Consider the following 11,151-nt stretch of genomic DNA (forward strand, 5'->3'; position numbering starts at 1 on the left):
TACTACTGCTGCTGCTGCTGCTGCTACTACTACTGCTTCTATTATTACTACTACTACTACTACTACAGTTTCTACTACTACTACTACTACTACTACTACTACTACTACTGCTTCTAGTACTACTACTACTACTGCTGCTGCTACTACTACTACTACTACTACTACTACTGCTGCTCCTTCTGCTGTGACAACTACTACTGCTGCTCCTTCTGCTGTGACAACTACTACTGCTGATACTAGTGCATCTACTACTACTACTTCTGCTGCTACTATTAATACTGATACTACTGCTTCTACTACTACTTATTGCTGTTACTTTTCCCCAGTTAGTATAACTTTACAAATATAAAATATATTTGGTGACGTCTTATGTGCATCCAAAAAAATCTATTGGCAATTATTATGGGTTTAGTGTATATGTGCGTGCTGTACTAAGCATATAATTGTACTATATTATTATTCCTTGCTTTGTAAGAAACTACTGCTGCTACTGCTGCTGCTGCTGCTACTACTACTACTACGACGACTACTACTACTACCACAGCTTCTACTACTACTACTGCTGCTACTACTACTACTGCTATGACTACTACTACAACTTCTACTACTACTACTACTACTACTACTGCTGCTGCTGCTGCTGCTGCTGCTGCTGCTACTACTACTACTACTACTATTAATACTACTACTGCTGCTACTACTACTACTATGACTACTACAGCTTCTACTACTACTACTACTACCACTACTACTACTACTACTACTACTACTGCTGCTGCTACTACTACTACTACTGCTGCTACTGCTGCTACTACTACTGCTGCTGCTACTACTACTACTACTACTATTACTTCTGCTACTAATGATACTACTACTGATAATACTGCTTTTACTACTACTACTGCTTCTACTACTACTAAAACTACTACTGCTTCTACTACTATTACTACTACTACTGCTTCTACTACTGATACTGCATCTGCTACTACTACTGAGACTACTGATTCTACTACTACTACTACTGCTGCTGCTGCTGCCACTACTGCTTTTACCACTACTACTGATACTACTGCTGCTGCTGCTGCTGCTGCTACTACTGCTGCTGCTGCTGCTACTACTACTACTGATACTACTGCTTCTACTACTGATACTGCATCTGCTACTACTACTGAGACTACTGATTCTACTACTACTACTGCTGCTGCTGCTGCCACTACTGCTTTTACCACTACTACTGATACTACTGCTGCTGCTGCTGCTACTGCTGCTGCTGCTACTACTACTACTACTGATACTACTGCTTCTACTACTACTACTGATACTACTGCTTCTACTACTACTACTACTACTACTACTACTACTACTACTTCTACTACAGCTGCTGCTGCTACTACTACTACTACTACTACTGAGACTACTGATTCTACTACTACTACTACTGCTGCTGCTGCTGCCACTACTGCTTTTACCACTACTACTGATACTACTGCTGCTGCTGCTGCTGCTGCTACTACTGCTGCTGCTGCTGCTACTACTACTACTGATACTACTGCTTCTACTACTGATACTGCATCTGCTACTACTACTGAGACTACTGATTCTACTACTACTACTGCTGCTGCTGCTGCCACTACTGCTTTTACCACTACTACTGATACTACTGCTGCTGCTGCTGCTGCTACTGCTGCTGCTGCTACTACTACTACTACTGATACTACTGCTTCTACTACTACTACTGATACTACTGCTTCTACTACTACTACTACTACTACTACTACTACTACTACTACTACTTCTACTACAGCTGCTGCTACTACTACTACTGATACCACTGCTTCTACTACTACTACTACTACTACAGTACCGCTGTACTACTACTACTACTACTACTACTACTACTACTACTACTGCTGCTGCTTCTGCTGCTGCTGCTACTACTACTACTACTACTACTACTACTACTACAGTACTACTACAGTGCTACTGCTATACAATTTTAATTTTGACAAGGACTTTCAATTTAGTTTTTGTGTTAGTAGCTTGCTTAAAATTGTAGTTGGTTTATAGTAACATTAAGTCTTTATCTTTTGCTTCGTTGTATTCAAAATTTAGTCAGTTGATCTCAGTTTTCATTTTAGTCTAATTTTAGCCATAACTTGCAAACAGTTTAATGATACTGTAATAGATTTTGCTGAAGAACATTTCTCTAAAATTCCCTTGTGGAGTTTGCATACCTTTAACTTTGTGTCATTAATCTAGGCTTAATAGGCTAAGAAAGTGTTACATATGGAGTCTGACTTTCTGTAGTGCCACCATATACCATATACAAATTAATGCCTAAAGTTAGTTAGAACAAACAAGTGTAATACACTTCACAGCTTGTCATAATTATTTTCTGCAAATATCTAGAACATATAATTTAATGTAAAACCATACTTCCAGTGCTAAGTCCAGCCTCCTGTAACAAGTATTTAAACTTTAGTTTTAGTCTTTGTCTCTTTTTTTGCTTTGTTTTGGTTAATATTTAGTCAGTGGATCTCAGCTTTCCTTTTAGTCCGGAAATAAACTGTAGTCGATGAATATTTATAGTCAAAATTTTTGTAGAAAAAATTAACAATGCTACAACAGTACTACTACTACTACTACTACTACTGCTGCTGCTATTACTACAGCAGTACTACTAGTACTACTACTACTACTACTACCGCTGCTGCTACTACTACTACTACAGTACTACTACCACAGTACTATTAAAACTACTACAACAACATCAACAGTACTACTACTATTACTACTACTACTACTGCTACTACTGTACTACTGCAGTACTACCACTACTACAGTACTAATATTACTACTACTACTACTACTACTACTACTACTACTACTACAGTACCACTACTACTACTACTACTACTACTACTACTACTACTACTACTACTACTACTACAGTACTACTACTTACTACTACAGTACTACTACTACTACTCAGAGGCAGAACTCTGGGAGGCAACGGAGTCATCTGCCGCCGGGCTCCTGCTCTGAAGGGGGCACCTCTCCTCCCATTCTGTGACACCATTGAATTAAGTTAATTGATAGCTGTCGCTGTCTTTTCAGTGGCTGACTTCCTCACTGGTCCCTGCACCTTACAAATCACACCCTCTTTATTATACTGAATATACACATTTTACAAGTATCACACCCAGGATTAGAAACCACAACCTATTACACTGGAAGCAGACACCTTCCTGATGAAGCTGTTTGCTCCTGTATAGGAAATATGAGAATTTTAACTATATGAAGATTCTTCTCTGACAATTACACGTAACTTCATATAGTTAGAATTCTCATACTTCCTCTACAGGAGCAAATAGCTCCATCAGTAAAGTGTCTGCTGTTAGTGTAACAGGTCATGGGTTCTAATCCTGGGTATGACTGCTAAGAAATGTGTGATTTAAAATAAAAGACAATTAAATGTATGAATACAGTATATAAAAATATTTCAGAACACTCCATATATACACAAACACACACACACACACACACACACACACACACATACATACATACATACATACATACATACATACATATATTTATCTTAATATAGTAAATAGGAGGACACCAATATTTATCTTGCCTCCGGGCAACTGTGACGAACTTACGCCACTGCTGCTACTACTACTACTACTACTACTACTACTACTATCAAAAGAGCCAAGGACTACTTTTGGAGAGCTTCAGAAAGACCTGGAATTAGCAGGTACAATTGTTTCAAAGAAAACAATAAATAATGCACTCAACTGCTATGGCCTGTATGCATGCTCACCATACAAGACTCCATTGCTGAAGAAAAAGCATGTTGACTTTCGTTTAAAGTTTGCTGTACAACATTTGGACAAGCCTGTGAAATACTGGGAGAATATAGTCTGGTAAGATGAGACCAAAATTGAACTCTTTGAATGCCCTAATACACACCATGGCCAATATTTACTAATATTCGTGTTTGAGTCGGTTTGTGTAGTGTTTAAACTCGTTTTGTATCGGGTGCATTTTCATGCAACTTTTTGAATCCATGGCCCTCATTCCGAGTCGTTCGCTCGGTATTTTTCATCGCATCGCAGTGAAATTCCGCTTAGTGCGCATGCGCAATATTCGCACTGCGACTGCGCCAAGTATCTTTGCTATGAAGAAAGTATTTTTACTCACGGCTTTTTCATCGCTCCGGCGAACGTAATGTGATTGACAGGAAATGGGTGTTACTGGGCGGAAACACGGCGTTTTATGGGCGTGTGGCTGAAAACGCTACCGTTTCCGGAAAAAACGCAGGAGTGGCCGGAGAAACGGGGGAGTGGTTGGGCGAACGCTGGGTGTGTTTGTGACGTCAAACCAGGAACGACAAGCACTGAACTGATCGCACAGGCAGAGTAAGTCTGGAGCTACTCTAAAACTGCTAAGTAGTTTGTGATCGCAATATTGCGAATACATCGGTCGCAATTTTAAGATGCTAAGATACACTCCCAGTAGGCGGCGGCTTAGCGTGTGTAACTCTGCTAAATTCGCCTTGCGACCGATCAACTCGGAATGAGGGCCCATATACGCAAAGTTACGAAGCAGTCGACTTTATTGTTTTCGTGTTTTCCGATGTCGATGCCAGTCATTTTTTTTGGGTACATTTACGGCCGTCATTGTCATTTGCGTACGTGTTTTTGAAGTATTTGCTGGGTTTTTCCTAAGTTAAACGCGGCAGGGTTTTTTTTTCTTCGCGGCCGCATTTTCACTTTCAGTTTCGATTTTCATCCCCGTTCGTGATTGGTTGTGTTTCAGATGGTAGGAGTGTCTGTGCGCAACCATATAAATACGCCCAAAACCGTCCGCACCTCGTGGGTTTAGTTAGTGGTGAGGAGGAGGGAGGTTGTGCTGTGGAGGTAGGTGAATTTGTGGTTTGAAGAGGAGTGGTGGTAGCGATTTCTGAGTGTGGTATTGTGTTTGAAAGTCGTCTTGTCATTCTTGTTGTCTTGTATTTTGTGGTTTTGTCTCATTTTTAGTCCAAGTTATTTTTCTTTATAGTCCCTTGTCAGTGTTTGTGTGTGTGTGTGTGTGTGTGTGTGTGTGTGTGTGTGTGTGTGTGTGTGTGTGTGTGTGTGAGAGAGAGTTGTGTAGTGGTAGTGAAGGAGTGTGTTGTTTGTCTTTTTTTTTCCCTGTGTTAACTGTTTACACACACAATTATGTGTGACTCAGAGGTGGAGGGTGTGAGTGAGGGGGAGGAGGTTGGTCAGGTGGAGGAGGTGAGTGTTAGTGAGGTTAGTGAGGTGGAGGAGGTGGGTGAGGTTGCTGCAGCAGCCTCAAGCGATAGTGACAGTCAGAGTGCTCCGCAGCCACGCACCACTACTAAGACTGGGCGGAATGTTAAGTTTAGTTTTGCTGAAAATGTCAGGGGCAAACGCAGGATTTATTCAGGGGGGTTTCCATGGGTGTGTATGTGTGTGTAATTATAATATACTGTGCTGTGTGTGTGTGTGTGTGTGTGTGTGTGTGTGTGTGTGTGTGTGTGTGTGTATATATATATATAAATATATATATATATTAAAAACAAAAATGGATCTGCCATTCCGCGCTGGATAATGTTTGTGTTCGGGTGCCTTCAGTGTGGGTACAGATGCTGACGACGAAAAAGCTGCGGCATTCCCAGACTTGCTTTTTAAAAAGTTTTTAGTGAAGCAAAATCATCTTGCATAGGTGCAACATTTCGGTGTCCCTACAGCACCATTTTCAAGCACAACATATAAAACAGACAAACAGTGTGTGTACTGACAACTCACCTAAATAGGCGTCTTCCATCCCGCTGTGAAGGAACGGAACCCAGCTCCTTCACAGCAGGATGGAAGATGCCTATTTAAAAACTTTTTAAAAAGCAAGTCTGGGAGTGCTGCAGTCTTTTTGTTGTGTGTATTTGTGTATATATATATATATATATATATATATATATAATGCAGTGGAATAAAGGCGGCACTCAGACTTCTTAGGCAGTATGAAAAAGGTCAGCTTTTAATGAACCGACATGTATCGGGGCTATACCCCTTCCTCAGGGCCTCTTTGAGGCCCTGAGGAAGGGGTATAGCCCCGAAACATGTCGGTTCATTAAAAGCTGACCTTTTTCATACTGCCTAAGAAGTCTGTTTGAGTGCCACCTTTATTCCACTGCATTTTATATATATATATATATATATATATATATATATAATCTGTATATATATATATAGTCTGTCCGAGTGCCGCCGTTATTCCACTGCATTGTACTGGAGGATTGGTTCCCCTGGGATGGCACCGCAGCACATTAATTTTATATAAGACGAGTGCCGGGACTTTTGCAAACATATATATATATACATAAAAAATGCACATACATACATAAATACACACACTGTTTATACATACATGTGTATATATATATATATATATATACATATCATACACATACATAGATAACATCCATGACCACTTAATATCACTTAATACATTTAAATATAAGGTGATATACATACCACCAAGGACTGGGAGACTGGGAGCAGGAGTTCTGTGACGAGGGAGGGAGGGACGGAGGGAGCTGCTGTGGCTGAGCTTCCACAGCCAGCAGCTCCCCCCGGACTTTCACTATGCAGAGAGCTACGTACTACTGTAGCTCTCTGCTGGTGCTGCAGGAGGTCCGCGGTAGCGGTCGCGATCGCGATTGCGCCTTTTGCTGAGACGGAGACAGTGCTGTCTCCGTCTCAACAATAAAACATTTGGCTCATTAGGGGGGGTTTCCAGGTACTCGGAAACCCCCTCTGCGTGCGCCACTGAAAGTGGCATTGGTGCGTGAGCTGATGAAGTATCAGAGGCAGCTATTTGGCCCGGAGTCCACCAAGGTGCCAACACGGAGGAAGACGGTGTTGTGGGCGAAAGTAGTTGCTGCTGTCAATAGTGAGGGGGTGGTCAAGCGGACTGAGGACACGTGCCGCAAATGGTACTATGACATAAAGCGACATGTCAAGTCCAAAATGGCCAAGGAGGCCAAGTCGGCTCGAAAAACCGGTGGTGGGCAGCCCTATATGGCAAGTTATCTGGAGTATGAGGAGCCCATGCGGAGTGTAATCCCTCCAGAAGTTGTCTCTGCAACCCATGTCCGGGATTCAGATAGGCCCAGGAAGAATGGTGAGCATGTGTTTTTATTTAATTTTTTTTGTTCATATTTTTTTTTTTTTTTTGGAATGTGTGTCATGTGACGTTGCATATTACTCCCATCTTCTAGTGTGTGTCAGCAAATACATTGTTTTGGTTAATGTTTTATATAAAAGTCAATGTAACCTCTTACTTTATTGTATGTCATGTGTTTTTCAGGCAGTTTTTTTGCATGTGTAGTTTGGACTTGGTGTGTCTCTGAATTGTCCTGCAATAATGTTTTCCTGTTGTTTTTTTTGGAATTTAAAATTGTGACTATGTTTTATATTTAAGTGATCCATGTGGTTTTGTTTAAAAAAAGTGGTTGTGATGTTAGAGGCTGGAGTACTGGAAAGTGGTTTGGGAACCACTTACATGTGTAATGTCATCTTTAGATAATGTTATGGTTTTTTTTTTAAATGTTTGTTGTTTGCTTGTATTTGTACCGTGACACCACACTGCAGTGTTTTTTATTAAACAAATTGCTGCATTTTGTTTTTGCTCATATAGTGGTAATGTGTCTTTGGAGTGCCACATCACAGAGCAAATTAGATATTGCATCTGTAATATTTTTCCTACCAATACAAAATGATTTTTTTTTTTTTAAACCTTTCCTTGAACTTGTGGCCTGTGTCAGTGTCCTGTACATGTTTTCCTGTGTTGATGTTGCCATAGTGCATATGTGTTTTGGTCATTGTTGTTTTTTTTTTTTTCTGTTCCTTTTTTTTTTTTTTAAAGCCAAGCATTTCTAAAAGAATAAATGTTTATAAGCATAATGGGTGGATGTATACAAAATAGCATGATTTTTTATTATAATTCATTTTATACAGTGTCTGAAAAAAGCAGCACTCCTCGTCGGCCAGTAACTCCTATCACATCTGATGATGATGACGCTGCGGAAGCAGGTAAAGTGTCCATTGTAGTATAGGGTATGCTTGTAAAGGAATAGCCTTAACCAAATTGCACTTTCATTAAAAGGTCCATAAAAAGAAGTATGGAGCAGCAGAAGTGGCACTTCTGAAAGACCTCACCACAAAAACCCTGTGGCCGAAAAGAAAGCAAGGTCGTATGTCCCGGCCCAAACACAGCAGGCTACCCCGCCACGAAGATTATCGTCCGTATGTTCTGTCCCCCCACTCCAAATTTTGGACACACCTCCAAGGCGTCATCCACACTCCCCTCATCTTGATTGTGAGTATCAAACTGAAAAAAATGTGTAAAAATTCAGTACGTAATCTAAAAATTTCATAACCGCATTAAGTCAAAACACATCAAAAAAGTAAATACTTACCGCAGTAAGTAAAAGCTGAAATGTAATCCAATCTAAATGTCCTTGTCCACATCCAGTAAAGATATGTATGTCCACTTGAGCCATACAGTATGACATTGTGTGTAAGATGCTGCAACAAAAAAGCATGTTTGTTTTTATGAAAAAAGTAAGGTTTTTTTTCAACATTTCACATGTGTGTTTGAGATAACATTGCAAAATACATATAAAAACATTACTATGTTTGTTTGAACAAAGCTATAAGGTAAGACATTATGTTTTCCAATGTGTTTTTATGGTGGAGTATGTGTGAGCTACAAAAAAAATAAAGTGTTTGCTTTCACAATTAAGTAACCAGACACATTTGCCACAAACAGGCATATGTATGTATTTAAGCTATGAGTGATGATGTTGCTAGCCAGAATAGTTGAAAGCAACAGTGAATCACATGTGTTCCATGTGGTAAATTTACTAAGATGGGCATTCTATTGAACCAATCAGATTCCAGGTATTATCTTCTAGAAGGTGCTAGATAAATGAGAAGTAGAAGCTGATTGTTTGCTATGGGCAACATCCCATCTTAAATAGAACTCCCATCTTAGTAAATTACCCCCCATGTGTAGTGATTTGTTTACATTTCTCAAACATATGGATAGCTCACGGAGATTTAATTAACATTTCAGCTTCGAGTCCTGGGAACAGCATCCCTCCGCAACAACAGCAACACAGTGACATGGAGGAGACAAACATCTTAGAAATGCAGCTATTAATGCAAGGAATGAGCCCCCCAGCACCTGTGAGTACACCACCACAGCAAAGCACACCACCACCACCACAACACAGCCCAACAACACCAGGAACACAAGGCCCTGATCAGGTGTTTTGGACCATTTGGGCTAGACAGCAGGCCACTAATGAAGATTGCCTACGTAAGCAGACACAAATGTTTGCAAGCCTACCATCTCACCTCAGAAGAATGTCAAGAAATCTGAGTAGACTAAATGAGCAAACAACCAGAATAGGCAATACCATGGAACTCATGCGTACAGACATTACACAGGTCATGGGCAACTTACAGCGCATAATGGAAGAACAGCACAGACAGCAGCAAAGTTACATGAGCATTTTTCAAAACAATCAAAAGATTAATTAAAGTTTATTCAGAATAGTAGACAATCAAAATGCTGCTACACGTGAACTCAATGCCACCCTCACTAACCTGAATGAAACACTCAGATGCATGCACCAACCGCAAACAAGCAGCAGTTCTGGTACGACTACTCCAAATGTCACGCCAGTCTCATCACCACCAAGACGCTCCACCAGAGCATGACAACATGACAGTGCTAAAGGCAAAGGGCAGGACAAGCAGCCACCAAAAAAAATGTGGAAAAAAACAAAGACATTTGTGATAAGTAACTCAAAAAAGTTAGCAAGTGTTTTTGTTGCTAAAATAATATAACACTTAGGTCCTTGACCCTTTTTTCAACATCATTAATTATAAGTGGCACAAAAATTATTATACATTTTGGACGAACATTTATTCAAAACCATTTTTATTTGGTATTGGAGGCGGGAAATGTTGATGGAGCCACACATACATGTTAGCAGGAAGCAAACTGACCCCTTGATTTTTTTTCTAATCATTACTCTTTCTAGATTCCAATCATTATCTTTGCCTGCAGATACAATAATTGCTAGCCAGGCAGAATGTCTTTAGCAGGAAGTAACCTGACCCCTTGATTTTTTTCTAATCATTACTCTTTCTAGATTCCAATCATTCTCTTTGCCTGCAGATACAATAATTGCCAGCCAGGCAGAATGTCTTTAGCAGGAAGTAAGCTGACCCCTTGATTTTTTTTTTAATCATTACTCTTTCTAGATTCCAATCATTCTCTTTGCCTGCAGACAATACAAAATACAATGTTAGTGAAACATATCTTAGCTATCTTATCTATACAACATTACAAGAAGAACACAATTGAGTTGCGGAAAAAGCTTGTAATATGTTGCCTTTGTTTTGTTTGTAAAACATTGTCCAAATGAATGTCAGTATTGTTGGGACATGTTTGTGTGTGTTTAAAATTATTAAGAATGTTTTGACACGTGATGCAGAAACAAACAAATATGTAATTTTACAACAAAAAGCACAAACTGTGTATAATAATGTATATGTGTGGCAAACTGTGTATTTACTTACACATCATCAAGTTTACAGCATCAAACATTAGGAAATAAAATATTCCTGATTACAGTAAGTTTGTGTGTCTTAAATATGATGGTGCATCACACATAGGGACACATGTATTCCTCAAGGCTAACATATTATATATTGAGGAGTGTTTTTTGGGAACACAGGTTCGCAAACTCGGCCCTCAGGATCCCACACAGTGCATGTTTTGCAGGTCTCCTCACAGAATCACAAGTGACATAATTAGCTCCACCTGTGAACCTTTTAACATATGTCTGTGAGTAATTCATACACCTGTGCTTCTACTGGGTTTCGTGAAAAACATGCACTGTGTGTGGTCCTGAGGGCCGAGTTTGTGAACCTGTGCATTAGGACGTTACACACAATGATAAAGTGAAATACTAAATGGATGATGTGGGCTTGTAAGAAATTAGCACTGCAAGTTTATGATCACTTATCCAGACTTAATGCATGCCACTCATAATCTGTTGTT

General features: G+C 39.8%; 1 long non-coding RNA gene across 1 annotated transcript; it reads right to left on the bottom strand.

Annotated features, from left to right (window-relative positions):
• Positions 1-8,045: 8,045 nt before the first annotated feature.
• LOC134935220 (uncharacterized) lies at positions 8,046-9,803 on the bottom strand. The gene is made up of 3 exons (XR_010179993.1): positions 9,687-9,803; positions 8,492-8,600; positions 8,046-8,403 (listed from the first exon to the last, which is right to left on the bottom strand). It is a non-coding gene; the product is annotated as an uncharacterized LOC134935220 (long non-coding RNA).
• Between the last annotated feature and the right edge of the window lie 1,348 nt (positions 9,804-11,151).

The sequence above is a fragment of the Pseudophryne corroboree genome, chromosome 6 (genome assembly GCF_028390025.1).
Source record: "Pseudophryne corroboree isolate aPseCor3 chromosome 6, aPseCor3.hap2, whole genome shotgun sequence".
Classification (NCBI taxonomy): Eukaryota; Metazoa; Chordata; class Amphibia; order Anura; family Myobatrachidae; genus Pseudophryne; species Pseudophryne corroboree.